The sequence below is a fragment of the Oryctolagus cuniculus genome, chromosome 20 (assembly GCF_964237555.1).
Source record: "Oryctolagus cuniculus chromosome 20, mOryCun1.1, whole genome shotgun sequence".
In the NCBI taxonomy this organism is placed as follows: domain Eukaryota; kingdom Metazoa; phylum Chordata; class Mammalia; order Lagomorpha; family Leporidae; genus Oryctolagus; species Oryctolagus cuniculus.
Genome location: NC_091451.1, coordinates 16,052,759 through 16,066,356, shown reverse-complemented (window position 1 = coordinate 16,066,356; position 13,598 = coordinate 16,052,759). Strand labels below are relative to the sequence as shown.

The window sequence follows — 13,598 nt, the reverse complement described above, 5'->3', positions numbered from 1 at the left end:
AATGGACAGATCCTTTAAAAAACAATTTATCATATTGAAATAAAAAGAATGAGTTCTGCATAAACTTTAAATTTAACTTACATATCTGTGTGTTACTTAGAATAATGGTCTCTCAAAATTGTCTATGTCCTAATCCTGTGAACCTTTGAAGATGCAGTTAAGGACCTTGAGTTGAGAGATTATCTTGGATTGTCCAGTTAGGACCTTTAGAGGTGGCAAGACCTTCCCACTCTGTAGTCAGAGGAAGATGTGACTGGAGAAGAATGGTGAGAGGTGCAACGCTGGCTGGCAGTGAGGAGCGAGGAAGGGGACTGTGAGCCAAGGGGACGACCTCGGATCCAGAAAAGGTAAAGCACGAATCTTACTGGGGCCTCCAAAGAGAGACACCACCAACACCCTGGTTTCAGCCCAGTGAGATCCGTGTTGGATTTCTAACCCACTAAACTATAAGCCAATGAATTTACACTGTGTTAATTTGTTTTAGGAACCTAATACAATTTACTAAGAAAATTGAATCCATAATTCAAAAATCTTCCCAAACAAAGAAACTCTAGTCCAGACTGGATTTGTCAGTTATACAAACTTTTTCAAAGAGCAGAGGTCAGGCAACATTTCCAACTAGTTTTTTTTTTTAAGATTTATTTATTTATTTGAAAGTTAGAGTTACACAGAGAGAGGAGAGGCAGAGAGAGAGAGAAGTCTTCCATCCGATGGTTCACTCGCCAGTTGGCTGCAATGGCTGGAGCTGCGCCAATCCAAAGCCAGGAGCCAGGAGCTTCTTCCAGGTCTCCCACATGGGTGCAGGGGCCCAAGGACTTGGGCCATCTTCTACTGCTTTCCCAGGCCATAGCAGAGAGCTGGATTGGAAGTGGAGCAACCAGGACTAGATCAGCGCCTATATGGGATGCCAGCACTTCAAGCCAGGGCATTAACCCGTTGCGCCACAGCGCCAGCTCCTTCTAACTAGTTTGATGAGACCAGAAAGCCTTGATTTCCAAGTCTGACAAGGACATTACAAGAATAGAAATTTATAGACTAATCTCTGTCATGGAAACGATAAATGAATCCTTAACAAATAACAAGCTAACCAAATCTAGTAAAATGAGAGTACTTTAAAAGTCTGTAGAATGGGACTAGCGCTGGTGTCGCTAAGCCTCCACCTGCAGCACTAGGATCCCATATGGGCACCGGTTCGTGTCCTGGCTGCCCCTCTTCCAATCCAGCTCCCTGCTAATGCACCCGAGAAAAACAGTGGAAGATGGCCCAAATGCTTGGGCCCCTACACCTATGTTGGAGACCTGGAAGAAGCTTCTGGCTCCTGGCTTCAGATCAGCCTAACTCCAGCCATTGAAGCCATTTAGGGAGTGTATTAGCAAATGGAAGACCTCTCTCTCTCTCTCTCTCTCTCTGCTTTTCCCTCTCTCTCTAACTCTGCCTCTCAGATAAATAAATAAAGTCTTAAAAAAAGAAAGTCTGTGGAAAAATGGAATTAAAAGGTGTTTATTTTGGTGCAAATATTTTTGAAATCCATGCAGGTTTTAAAATAGACATTTTCCATGAAATTTTTGAGGACTCTCATTTGGATGGCTTTCAAGTTTTTTTACACCAAAATAAACTTAACTTTTAATTCCGTCTTTCCACAAACTTGATGAAGTACTCTTATATGCATTAAAGGATAATACAACACAACAGATATTACTTTATCACAGAAATGTGAAATTTAACATTAGAAACTGAGTTCTTATAATTTAATACTTAAACAGACAATGGAGAACTTTCATATAATCATCTCCACAGCTATAAAGAAAGTATTCATCACAGGTTTATAAGAAAAAAAAAAAAAAGAAACCTTAAGAAAGTAAGAAAAGAGGGAACTTCCTTAACCTGATAGAGTTTCTATAAAGAACATAGAGCCACCATCATAGTTAATAAGAAGATATTCAAAACATTTCCACTGAAATCAGAAAAAAACAGAGAATGGACACCAATTCAAGTCCCAGCTGCTCTACTCGCGATCCAGCTACTCGCTAATGCTCCTGAAAAAGGGGCAGAAGATGGCCCAGGTGTTTGGTTCCCTGCCACTCTCATGGGAAACCTGGCTGGAGTTCCAGGCGCCTGGCTTAATTTGGGCCCAGAGCCAGCCTTTGTGGCCATTTGGAGAGTGAATCAGTGGATGGAAGATCTTTCTCTCTCTGCCTTTCCCTCTGTAACTCTGCCTTTCAAATAAATAAATAAATGTTAAAGAGTAGGAAAAAAAAAAAACCAATAAAACAGAGAAGAGAGTCCATACACAGACCTAGACAAATACAAACACTTGATTTATTTCAAAGGTGATGTTGCAGGCATCAAAAAATTGTACTGGGTCATTTGCACATTTATATGGGGAAAAATTAAATTCCACTTTCATAGGTGCAGTAGGACTTGCCTCCCCAAAGCTCATCCAGATGTTTAAACTCTGAAGTCTTAGTGTTAATTGTTGATGGATTAAGGGTAGAGACTTGATCTAATTATGACGTCTGAGACGTGGGTCTGGTGGGAGGTCTTTAGGTCACTGGAGGTGTGTCCTCAGAAGGTGGTTCTTGTGTGAGAGTGTTACTTTGAGGTCAAGATCAGCCTAGCTTTTCTCTCTGCTTCCTGGATTCACCATGTGATCGTTACTCTGTACCCACACGACCAGGGACACAGGTCCATGGGGCCCCCCAATCCTGCCTGTAGCCTCCAAGCTGCAGGCTGAGATAAACCCTTTCTTTCCCAAGAAGCTCCTCTATCGCATTCTAGTTGAGGTAATGAAAGCCATTCCTTCTTCCCAGTAAATACAAAATGCAATTCCAGGAGAATCACAGATCTACATTTCAAAGATTAAAGAAAGAGTTCTAAAAGCTAACACAGAAAAATATCTTCATGACCTTGGCAGTCAAAGGAATAGAAACCAGAAAGCATGTAAGATAAAAAAGAAAAACACAGTAAGTGGACCAGATTATATGCTGAAATTTCATTTATCAAGAGATATTATAAAGAGAATGAAAAGGCAAGCCACAGTTTAGGAAAATATATTTGCAATGCATGTACTGTCAGAAGACTCACCTGGCATATGTAAAGAATCTCCACAAATCAATAAGAAAAAGAAAACTCCACAGAATATTAAGCCACAACCTTCAACAGACACTTAACAAAAGAGGATATCCAAAAACCAATGCATGTATGAAAGTTTCCACTTCAATGGTCATTGAGAAAATGAAAATTAAAACCACAAATTAAAGTCAAATACACACCCAGCAGAAGGGCTAAAATTAAGTAGACTGACAATATCAAGTGGGAAAAAGAATGAGACAAAACAATGTCAGCATAGTGTTATAAACAACTATTGTAAATAGGTATACATGACTGAAAACTGTCATGATCTACTCATATACTCTATCAATAGTCAGCAATTCCATTCCCAGGTGTATACCTGCAAGAAGTGAGTACTACATGTGAATCAAAAGACAGGCATGCAAATTGAAACAATTTAGATGTCAATCAACAGCAGAATGAAAAATTAAATCGTGTATTTATTCAACAGAAGCTAGAGAACAATAAAAATAACAAACTATTGCTATATGCAATATGAGTGCATCTCATAAAAGTTTATATTGAACAAAATTAGGACATATGCTTCCATTTATATAAAGTGCAAAATCACGTGAGACTAAAGTGTGGTTTTAGAAGTCAGGAAGGCAGTTCCCTTTGAAAAGGAGGTGAAAGGAGAATGGGGGGGGGCATGAGAAAAGCACTTGAAGTACTGGGAATGTTTATTGTTCTGAGTGATCATTAACTAAAATTTATTTGTGAAAATTATTTGCACTTATTATGTGTGCATGTTTTCTATATATGTTATGCTATAATAAACAATTTCACTAGAGGGGAAAACATAATTGGTGATAAATTTGTGAAATGCAAGTTATAGCGTGGTTAAGATAATATAAGAGGCCGGCGCTGCGGCTCACTAGGCTAATCCTCTGCCTTGTGGCGCCAGCACACCAGCACACCGGGTTCTAGTCCTGGTCGGGGCGCCAGATTCTGTCCCAGTTGCCCCTCTTCCAGGCCAGCTCTCTGCTATGGCCAGGGAGTGCAGTGGAGGATGGCCCAAGTGCTTGGGCCCTGCACCCCATGGGAGACCAGGATAAGTACCTGGCTCCTGCCATCGGATCAGCGCGGTGCGCCGGCCGCAGCGCGCCGGCCGTGGCGGCCATTGGAGGGTGAACCAATGGCAAAGGAAGACCTTTCTCTCTGTCTCTCTCTCTCTCACTGTCCACTCTGCCTGTCAAAAAAAAAAAAAAAAAAAAAAAGAGATAATATAAGAGACCTTCACAGAGTTCCTGGAAAATGTGCATTATCTTTTAATTCCATTCTTCCCTGAATATTTTTGAAGTACCCCTGTATAACCAACCCACAGGGAAGAATTGTCTCTCTGAACTACCCTATTATCGAATGGCACTTGTTAAACTTGGATCTTGCCTGCAACTGCTTTAGAGCTTACTTTAAGCTTCAGCTGGATGGTCTGCTTTGCTTCTCCTTGACTGCTATAGATGGTACTGTCCAGGGGCTACAGGATGCTGGCATCCAGATTGTATGTAAGAAGCAACACTTTTGTTTGTACTGAAGGCATCTGGGCAGGGATGCTCCCTGGGAAATATCTAACGCCCCAGTTTTGGAGAGACACCTACTTGTGGAGTTCTGGGGAGCATGACAGTAACTAACAGTGTGTAACTAAGATGCTGCATGGCCTTTTCCCACTTTTCACCCAATCGGGACCTTTGTGTGCTGAAGACGGGCACTCCATGACAAAGACTCATGGAACCAGTCAGAAAACTTGGATTCTGCCTTAGTTTGTTAGGCCCATTACAATGAAACTCCTCACACTTCCACAACAGCAATTTTTTTTTTTTTTTTTTGCACAGTTCCTGAGACTAGAAATCTGAGATAAAGGTGTTGGCACACTTGGTTTCTCTCTCTTTGGCTTGCAGATGGCTGTCTTCTTGCTGTGTCCTCACAAGGCTGTCCCTTTGTCTACCTGTGTTCTAATAGCCTTTCCCTGTAAAGAATCAGTCATGTTGTCTTAGGCCCCGCCCTAACTACCACATTTTAATTTGATGATCTTTAAGGGCCTACCTCCAGATCCAGGCAGATTCTCAGAAACTGGGGCTTAGGGCTTCAATATACAAATTTTTGTGGACACAAAACAGCTCATATCATATTCTATCTATTCATTGATAAGGTCTGTGACTGGGTTGAATTCCCTAATTTCTCTGGGCCTCAAGAGAGAACAAAAGTGAGACTTTCCAGAGGTCAAGGTGTCTGAGATTTGATAACCACACAAAGGTTGGTTGAGGAACGCAGAGTAGATGGGAAGCAGGGCTTGGGGGCAGATGAGGCACGGGAGAAAGAGAATTCACCTAGATTTGGGAGTTTCTCTACACTGGAAACTGACTTCCCCTCACAACACTATCATGAAGTGTGTGTTGCTATTATTATTTCCATTTTACTGGAGCGGACACAGAATGTAGAGCTGCACTTTGTTAGGCCAGCCTACCTAGAGCTCAAAAAACCCACATGAGATGGCTCTGCCTATGGCTACTGAACAGGCTCTGGTTCCTCCTTCACTTCCTGCCTTCCTACCCTGCCAGGCCTGGTCAGACACAGACAGGAAGATCAGGCTCTTATCTGATTTTTTTTTTTTTTGGATAGTTTTACTAAAAAAGTGCCAAGACCAATTATGTACCTATTGTTGTCACTGTTGCCATTTTAGCGACTAGGTAATACTCTATGGAGAAATATCAATAGATCTCAATAAGTAAAACAAAGAAAATTCTGGAACAAATGGAACTGATCTGCACTGAGAGAAAGCAGATCAATGATTGCTCAGAAGGTGCGAAGATGAGTCCCAAGGGACCTGAGGTACTTGTGGGAGGAGACGAAAATATTCTGTACCTTGTTTGTGGTTGTTGCTCTACTTATAGGAACTCTTCTTACAACTCATCAACCTATCCACTTAAAATGCATGAGTTTTATTGTGTGTAAAGTATGCCTCAATAAAATTGATATAAAGGGAAAAAGAAGTTAGCAGAAATCCCACCAAGGGATAACCATTGCTATTTTGGCATTTCCATGTCGCCGGAATGCACGCGCGCACACACACACTGTGTCATATCCAATATTTTGCATTTTTCTCTCCCTCAATAATATATCATGAAAACCTTCCCGTGTCAGTACACAGAACGCTGCATCAGCATTTTCATAGGGTAAAACACAGGACGATATGATTTCCTCCACGAGTTCTCTCTGTCGGAAAATTAAGCTCGCCCCAACCATTCCCTATTACAAACACTGCCACGCATATTCTTGTAATTGAACATTTGAGCAAATCCTTCACGATTGCCACAGGACACATTTCTACCACACAGAATCAAGGCAAACCCAAGGAGACTCAAGGTCAATCCCACTATTTCAGAGGCTGTTGACACCTCCCGGGGCCAGCTCTCAGCCCGAACTGCAACTGAATTCAAGGCCCCTAAGAGTCTGTGGTCCCAGAGCTCCTAGCTGAGCACACTCAGGACTCAAATTCCACACGGAAACTACCACGTGACTTGCTAAAGGAACAAGGGCATCAGGCGACCAGGAAAGAACTCAGCTCCACTCCCACTTAACCTCTTGGGCCCAGACGGCTCCAGAGCAGCCAGGGATCCCGGGAGTGACGCGCACTGTTGTGGGTTCCGCCCGATTCCAAGCTGTGGTTCTGCTGCATGTGGCCTTGGGGTGGTAATTTAGCCTCTCTAAGGCAGCTTCCTCAACAGAAAAGGAGCTGGTAGTTGTCCCCAATCGCAGTTAAGAGGTAGACGGAGACAATACAAGCCTATTCTCCGGCACCACCCCTGGCCCTGGTTTGGGTCATTATCATTTGTTGGCTCCTGCACACGTGGCCTCAGACAGCAGAGCCTCAGGGAACAAATTCGGGCCCTTTCGCGCCGTCCCATGTGCACCGGCGTGGCCACACAAGGCCAGCCACTGTGCTCCGTTTAGATGTGCCGACCGCCACCGATCAACTAGGGACACGCAGCCCCGCTCGGAGGAGAAGCCTGCCCCCACCCCTGCTGCCTCCAGGACCCAGCCCGACAAATATAGCAGAAATTACAGGCATCTGATGCAAGCTGTGTGCGGACACTCGGCCCGCGCCAAGCCCCAAACCCTGGTTCTCCTGCTGCATCAAAGGACCGTCTCTCCTCCAGTCTCCAAGCCCAGAGTAAGCAGCAATTTGAGAGGCAGCCCCCCTCTTATTTTTAGCCTTAAAAACCCCCAAAGCCAACATACCAGCGCGCTCACCCAAGCCGTCTCTCACAAGCTGCTGTTTGATTTGGGTTGAGAAAATGACAGGCTGAGTTCTGCACCAAGAAGAGAAGAGAAAAAGCAGGGGAGGGGGGAGAAAGGAGTTTTATTTTCCCTCCACTGCCAACCTCCATCCCCTTCAGCTCCTCCCCCACGCTGGGTGGACCCCGCCTGGGTAATCGTTTCCTGCTATATTTAAAAACCACAGATGTGTTTGGTGGAGACTTTAATTTCGGAATCGCAGGCGGCGTCTCCTGAGGACAAGGGGAAAGCCGGGTGCCGCGCGCCCGCCTGCTGCCTGGAGCGCCCAAGTCCGGGGAATCCAGGTCAGGACGCGCCGCCGTCTCGGCTCCGCCGCGGGCGGGGAGGCGCCGACGCCGGGGTGGGCGGCGGCGGGGTCCGAGTTCGGTCCTGGCCGGGCTCTCCGGGCGTGAGGCGGCGCGCGGTGCGGGCCCGGCGGGAAGCGCTGTGAGAGGGGCCCCGCGGCGCGCGGCGCTGCAGACGCGCGGCTCGTCGTGAGGTGCGGCTCTCCCCTCCCAGCTGATAGGGTGACGTTCGCTTTGCAGGCTTGGAGATTGGCTTTTTGATTTGGCTTCTTGCGGCAGCTTAATGGGCAAAGCTCTCGGCTCGCCCAGAAACCAGCCCCTCCGCGCGTCCCCTCTGCGCGCGGCGCGGCCGAGACGTCTCCCGCGGTGACGGCGTGTGAGGCGGAGAGCCGGCCCGCTCCCACCCCGGGAAAGCCCGGGCGACGCGGCCGCGAGCCCCAGCCGGGGTCCCTCCGAGCCGCCAGGGCGCGCCGGGCTGCTCTGCTTCCCGCCCCTCCCGGCAGGGATCCCCCGCCGCCTGCGGCCGGGACTCCGGGCCTCTCCCGGGCGTCGTCGGGAGCTGCGGTCGGGTTTTCCCCGGCCCTAGGACCGGTGCGGAGGGCCCCCCACCCCGGGCCTCCTCGCCCTGGCCCCAGCCCCCTTGCCGCGCAGACCTCGCGCTCCAGATGCGCTGCCCCGCAGCTCCCTGACAGCTGCGAGCGCTCGAGCCCCGGCGGGCGGGCGGCGGCGGCGGCGGTGGCGGCGGCGGACTGACATGCCCCGGACGCGGCTGCGGCCGGCGGGCAGCCCGCGGGGGCGATGAGCCGCTGCGGCCGCTGAGAGCCCGGCGGCGGGGGCACCGCGCACCTTCCTCACCCGCCTCACTTGCCCACTCCGCTCGGGAGGCGGAGAGGAAACGGTGAGTAATGGGGCGAGCCTCCTGCCCTTCCCCCCGGCGGGCGGCCGAGGAGTGAGAGGCAGGGGCTTGGGGAGCTTGGGATGCCCCCAAGAGGGTCCCTGGTTATGAATAATGGTGTGAGTGAAGTTATTTCTCAATATCGCTCATGCGAAGCGCCTCCCTCTCTGGGTTTAGTGCCAGAAGAAGGAGGGGGTGGGGGCGCGCCCGGAAAGTGCACGCCGTGTATGCAGTGTTGGGGGCGGGGAGGGGTCCTGGCCAGGCAAGTGTCTGCGGGGGTGGGCAGGAAGCGGCGTCCGGGAACGCGTGCCCAGCCGGGCCGTGAGCTGCGGGCTTAGCCGCGCGGGGAGGCCGCCTGCTGCGTGGCGCGCGCCGGACGCCCGTGTGCATGTTGTGTGTCGCCTGTGCCGGAGCGTGTGGCGCTCCTGGGACTGTGAGTGCCCGCCGGGGTTGGGGGCGAGGAGGGGAGCGTGTTGGGCACTCGGCGCGCGCCCGCGTGCACACACGCACGCACGCGCGCCCCCAGCCTCGGGACTCCGCCGCCGCGGTCGGGAGCCGCAGCCCGGGCGCAGCCGTCCGCCGCGGCCGCTGGGCGGGGATAGGGGGGGCTTCTCCCGTCCTGCGCTGCCCAGCTCCCGGGCCAGGTGGACAGAAGCGAAGTGTAGAAGTCATCAGTCCTACCTCCCACCCCCAAGCCACCCAACACACGGACGCACACCCGCGCGCGCGCACACACACACACCGTCACAGGCCCCCACTGAGGTTAGCGCGGCTCCAGCGGCCCGGCTGACCTGCCCCGAGGACCCGAGACACTCGGGGGAGATGATGAAAGCTATTTGTTCCGGGCGTTTAAAAAAAAAGGTAGTTTTGGTCTTTATGCATTGTGTTTTATTTTTAACGGTGGAGAGAGGGAGGGGGTTAAATAGAACGCCTTTAATGCAGTGCCATAAATTTACCCGCCCGCTGCCGCCTCCTCTTCCCCCTCCTCTTTCTCTCTTTCTCTCCTAGTGATTAAAAAACGAACCCCTTAATGTTCGGTGCTTAGGTCTCCCTGGCGGAAGGGTTGAAATTGGGTGCAATTTATCAGAACCGCAGGCTGCAGCTGGGCGCCAGGTGCCGAGCTCCTGGGTGGTCAAGCGACCCCCGAAGCGCAGAGCAGGGAGGCTGCGGGTCCGTGATAGGAGCGCGTCCGGCCTTCTGGTGGGGGCACCGAAAGGGAAGCCTCCGGGCCTCTGGCGACCTGGTGACTCGCAGCCGCGTGTGATTAATCTTCCACAGCTGTTGTGCCCCATCTACGGGAGCTGAGCTCTTGTTTATCTCGCTTTTCAAATATAGCTGCTGCGCCATGCTCTTCCTGAAGTAGGGGGATCAGTTCCCCGTGTCTGGCGCTTGGCCTCCCGCCCGCCTTTCTTTTCTAACGGCCAGCCAGGCTGGATCCAAGTTTGAGAGCAACCTGCAGTTGTCCAGATGAGGATGACGGACAGCCGACGGGGAGCTTGCACCTTCTAGATGTGGGCTGACCACCCCGGTCCCTCACTGCCAACCTCCAGTTCCCATCAGCAGTGCACTCACGCAAGTCCCGCCCATAGCCTCCCCTTCTGAAAAATAAATACAGACGCTTGATTGAGAAGAAGCAGACAGCATCTGCAGAACTGAACTTGGCCCAGGCAGTTCCTTCTTGAACTTGCTGGGCACTGCAAGGCCATTGGTGTGGGTTCCTCCACCTGGCATGCCTGATTGTTCTTCCAAGCCCTTCGCATACTCCTGCTAATCATTCTGGACCCATCAGTTCCCTCCTTCCCCAAGGAAGCTTTGCATACCGTCCCTGACCCGGCCGGCCAGATCCCCTAAATTTTAAGATGCACATGACATTTATTTGCATGATTAATTCTGGTCACAGCGATGGACAGTAAGCTCCAGGAAGGCAGGAAAGGAGGTTGATGTTTATGCACATTCTGCCCTCAGGGTACAAGCCTAGCCCTGTGCCTGGCAGAGAAGAGACCTCAGTAAATGGTGGTTGAATGAATGGAATTGGAGGAGCAAGTTACATCTTCCCTTCTCTGCTGTTCCTCCTCTGATCTCCACTTTGCTCTGCCCTCCACGGCCTCCTGTTCATGGAAGGGAAGATAGAGTTATCAAACTGACACCTGCACTCTTCCGTGAGCTGGGACCCTGAAGCTGGCCCCTGCCCTATCCCTGTGCAAGGCCGTTCCTTGTACAGCAGTGCTCATGAGCACTGTTCCCAGGCAGACATGGTGCAGGCACTGCCCGCAGTCCATATTTAGGGAATATTGTTATTGTTTATTGGAAGGCAGAGAGACAGAGACAGACAGAGATGGTCCAACTGCTGGTTCACTCCCCAAATGCCTGCAACAGTCATGGCTGAGCCACGCCAAAGCCAGAAGCCTGGAACTCAGTACACATCTTCCACATGAGTGGATGGACTGAAGTACTTAAACCACCACCTACTGCCTCCCAGGGTGTGCATTAGCATGAAGCTGGAGTTGGGTGCAGGACTGGGGACTCAACTCCAGGCACTCTGAGATGGGACGTGAGTAACCCAAGCAGCATCGTAACTACTGTGCCAAATGCTCACCTATATGTCACACATCTTACTTACTACTTCTTCAAATCACCAAGGTTCAGTGGAAAGAGAAGAACCTCCCCTTCCCTCAAGCCTGCTTACGTTGCCTGAAGGTTCAAATATTTGGTGAGATTCAGAAATACATTGGACTCCAAAAGAGAAAGCATTCATTTATTTGTACAGTTAGCCATTTATTCATTAAATATTCAGCAACCACCCACTCTACCAGGCATGTGTTAAGTACAGAGGCAAATAAAATAGAATGGCTCCTTCCTCATAAACATACATTCCAGCAGGCAGCACCAATTGGTGAACAGGCGGTTTCTGTGTAAAGTGGTTTCTACCTGTGGAGGGTAAATGCCAGCTGAAAGGTAGCCTGTGGGGAGAGTACTTCTCCGTAGGCAGGAGGATTTGTAGGGACAGGTCAGTGCAGTAGCGTTGGTGAAAGCAGGGAGGGGAGGAGAGGGAAGGGGAGAAAGTTTACGGATGAAGGGGTCTTTGTGCGAGGACCTGACACAGGTAAGAGCTCTTCCCAGTGCCTGAAGGAAGGAAGATATCTAGAGAAGCAAAATCAGGCCTTAAAGGTCTTACTCTCCGCGCTAAGGATTTCTACTGAGTTTCTGGTGGGACTTAGGGAGGTTTTCACTCATGAAGGGAAGGTTAGATACGCATTTTAGAGAGTCTGCCAGAATGAAATGTCAGTAGAGGGAGGCAAGACTTAAGAGGGTGGAGGTAAGGGGGTCCTCCTTTTTTTTCAGTTACAAACCAGAGTTACCGTTCTAGGAAGTTCCACTAGTTTTCTTCAGTGAAATCGGATTGTGTTTGGTTGTTCATTGGTTTTCTGAAAGAGCCTTCTAAACCTAGCACTGGGCAGAGCTCCTTAGGTGACAGGAGAAGAGAGTCTAAAAGGTTTGACAGATACTTGCTGGCCCACAGAGCTACCGAGCAAGGCCAACTCTCTGTGATTTGAGACAGAGAGTTCTCCTGGAAGGCTAAGGAAGATTTCCATCCACACTTTAATCCATAGGAACTATAAAGCAAGTGGTCTACACTAGAGGTATTACGTGTGCATCTATATAGATTTTTAAAAAATAATATAGAGTGAATAAAGACTAATTCCATAATCTAGAATGTGTGTCTGTGCCATCCAGAGTCACATCTACTAGGAGAACAGCTCCATCTCATCTGAGATGTAATTTGGAACAAGTCAAATAGCATTTGCTGCTTGATATTTGGAACGACAAGTAGAGCTTTCTTGGTTGTGCACAGAAACACTGGGTCATTTGGGGACTGGATCTGGAAATGGGACTGGAAACTGTCTTCCTGGCCTGGCTTCCATGGGGGAATTTCTAAGTCACTTGGAAAGAAAGGACCTCAAAGTTCTGGAGATTGAAGCCAAACAGTGTGAGTGTGATAAACCTTCTTCTACGTGGTTCTTCATCTTAGCTGTCACTAATCGCAGGGTACATCCTCCTGTATGGTTGCCCAGGAGCTACCCCTGCCCTAAACTGCCCCAGGCTCTTTCTCTTAGCTGGAATCTCTTGCTCCTTGGACACAGAATCCTCTCCCTCCAAAAACCCCATCTTACAAGGAACAGCACTTGGCCAGTCGCCCTTCCCCATCTTGCCTTCAACAAACTCAAAATTTTACACATTTACTCATCATTCACTCATCCAATCTTTACTCCCCAACTTCTCTTCCTGACCAACGTACATCCACCAAGGACTTCTCATCCCCCAAATTATAATGGCTGTTCCTGTTCTTGCTGTCTCTCTTCCTCCCCGTGCTCACCAGATCATATTGACTATTAGCTCCTCAAAACTTCATTCTTTTGGCTTCTTTCAACCTGCATTCTCTCTCTAGGCCCCACCGGCTATAGGAAGCTCCTGTTCCTCTTTGGCTCCAAGATTCTCTCCTCTCTCCCAACTGTCTTGTTCTTCATTAGCCCGCAGAAGGCTCCCTCAGTAGTTTCAGTTGTCACTCCAGTGTGGACAGTATCAAGAATCTGCAACTTTGGTTACCCAAGCCCACTGTCTTGTTTCCAACAGGATGTCCCATCTACTCCTCAATGGCATTTTTGACTGATCAGATGCCCTCTTTGTCCTTAGGGGCAGCTCCTCCCGACTTCTCCCTTTCCTCTGATCACACCAGCAAACTTCCAGTCACCGTGGCTCAAACTGCCTAAGGTTATCTTGGACCTCTCTCCCTTGTTCCCAAGGTATTGCTGAAGGTCTTCTAAGCCCAGCTGCCTCTTCTGCATTCCTGATACCACTTCTTAAGTGCAGACTTTATAACCTCTTGCATCATCATCATCATCATCATCATCATCATCATCATATCTGTCAGCCACTCTGTTGCAAGTGCTTTACATTGATTTTTCCATTCAGTCCTAAGCATAGCTGTTGAAGTAGTTACTATTATACTGTATAAA

General features: G+C 49.2%; 1 protein-coding gene across 11 annotated transcripts in view; it reads left to right on the top strand.

The window, feature by feature from the left end:
- The first annotated feature begins 7,529 nt into the window (after nt 1-7,529).
- Nucleotides 7,530-13,598, top strand: part of SLC8A3 (solute carrier family 8 member A3) — a 162,457-nt gene continuing 156,388 nt past the window's right edge. For 5 of the 11 annotated variants that reach the window (XM_017337697.3, XM_017337696.3, XM_070065151.1 and 2 more), the window contains exon 1: nt 8,432-8,586. The gene's annotated coding sequence lies outside the window, so the exon portion shown is untranslated. Of the gene's footprint in view, nt 7,689-8,430; nt 8,587-13,598 lie in introns of those variants that run through there. The other 6 variants (XM_070065152.1, XM_070065150.1, XM_008248556.4 and 3 more) reach the window with 3 other exon arrangements.